Here is a 2557-nt window from a genome sequence, read left to right on the forward strand (position 1 = left end):
CACACACACACACACACACACACACACACACACACACACACATACGTATTTGGGATCGGATCCGATTAAATCTTTTAATTTATTAAAACGGAAAATGTTCAAAAAAAGATGGAAAAAAAACTGTGGTCATTTAATAATTTTTGTTTTTGATTGAAATGAATGTGGACATCAAAAATTTTCATTTAGTTTTTATTATTTGTTACGATCCGAAGAAAAAATTTCAGTCATCTATTTCGATCGTTTTTTTTTAAAATTAGAAATGCAAAAACGACAATGCTCCAGCGCATTGATAAGATATCGATAATAATTAGCTAAGACTCAACAACGACAAATAATAATAATAACAATAATGATAACAGTGATAACGATAATATCCTTAAAATAATTATGATGTAAAATCAATACATTTTATTTTTGTTTGGTATGAATGAAGAGATCCATGTTAAATTTTAGTTATTCAAAGTAAAAGAAAAAATATAAATATGTCAAAATGAAGAATTGAGGAAAGTAAGGGTGTCCTTTTTTTTTCAGTATTCAAAATGTGAGCTTCTCAGAATTAAGACAGACGAAATTAGACGGAGGACTATTTTTGCAAATGAGGCTAAACCGGGGACCAGGACAGACAAAGATAAATGAGACTAGACCGGGGACTAGACACATATATTTTCAGCCAAATGCCTGAGAGATTTCTTTCCTCTTTTTATACAAAAATTTAATTTTTTCGCTATTCTTTTCTTATTCATTCTTTCAGGAAATTTTCTTAAAATTTCAATTTTCCTAATATAAACATTAATGAGATAAAAAAAATTTTTTTCCTAAAAGAATGAATGAAAAGACGATTTCTATGATTTTTTAATGAATTGAAAATTTTGGGAAATACAATAATGTGTGATTTATTAATCTAACCTTTTCCATATCTTATAATGAAAATATCAGGAATTAAAATATGCGGAAATACGATGGATACGATTTATTGATTTCATCACTAGTCTAATAAACCGGTTTATCACTTATCATAATTTATTTCCGGAAGTAAGGGACGATTGCTGTTAATATTTCTCCTAACTTTACAAACAAAATATTGACAACTTTTCTAGTCATTAATCCGGAAAGTATGTCATTCAAAATTTGTCAGAAATAGCAAATTTCAATCATGTAATACGACAGATATTCATTGATCGTTTATGCTGTTAACTATTAACCCATGGAAATTCATCCCGTAAATTTATTTTATATCTTTTTAAATGAATGTAAAATTTGAAAAATGAATTGAAAACTCAACATTTTATTTTTCTATAAGTCTATAAACTTTGTAAATGATAATTCTTTCTAAAGATGAGAAAATTTTTGAATTTTACGAAATTATTTATGTTCATTTTTATTCTTGAATTAAAATTCTTTCATTGATAACGTACAATCATAAACTTTGCATGAGTGACGTATGAAGTCGAACAAATGCATCAAAAAGTTTGTCATTTTTTATTAGAAGAATGTTTTTTAATGTGACAAAAATGAGAAAACAATGGACGATCAAAAGTATTATAATTTTATCAATTCTTTCCAAAAGGTATCTTACATTTCAAAATAATTACATTGATTGGTTTCTTTTTTTTTTTTAAATTTTCCTTCAATTTTTCAAATAAAACACTTAAACTGTCAAAAAACCTTTTGAAATTTCACTATGAAAGAATGTAATGTCGGGAGACGAAGAAGAAGAATTGATTGATATATTGTATATCAGTGTGTGTGTGTGTGTATGTGTATGTATGTGTACGTGTGTATAAGTGTATGTGTTAACATGTGTGTGCGTATGTGTATGTACATGTGTATGTGTCTGTATGTATGTATGTATGTGTATAATGCTTGTAATTTATTTGAATAACTGTAATTTAATAATATTCGGAAATAGATAATCGTTATACTGTTTGTAACTTATATTCGTAATATTTAATTTCATTCCTTTTTTTTGTCTCATTTTTTTTTTTTGCAATCAATTCTTCTAAATAGACATTGGAAATGTTTTAAAATTTTAATGATAATTAGAAAGAAAGGACGAAGTTTCGTAACAATTCACTTTGTTTTTCACATCCAACTTGAAATTGTTTCATATTACTTTTAAACTTTAATTCTAATAGACAATTTATTTGCTAATTAAGCACTCCCTAAAAATAAAAATAAATCCTAAGGAAATGATTTTTTTCAAAAATGTTTTTTTTTTAAATTTAATAATTACTGGAAACAACATAGTTTCTTTTAAATATTATTTATGGGGGGAATGAAATTTTAATTGATTTATAATTAGTGAGAAAATAACGAATAAATTTTATTTATGCCATGAACTCGTTCTTCTCTTTTTAATTACAATTTGAATTTTACTGCCATTTTTGAATTTACTTTTCAAATTTCACTTGTCAATTTTAATTTCATTCAGTTTATGAAGAAGTGTTAATAATAATCCATTCTAACTTTTCCCATTTCATATTTTTAAGTGCTGTAATTACATTTTCCATTGCTTATTTCATTATTATCTTAACTTATCGTTATATATATATATATA

Source organism: Loa loa (genome assembly GCF_000183805.2).
Source record: "Loa loa unplaced genomic scaffold supercont3.475, whole genome shotgun sequence".
Classification (NCBI taxonomy): domain Eukaryota; kingdom Metazoa; phylum Nematoda; class Chromadorea; order Rhabditida; family Onchocercidae; genus Loa; species Loa loa.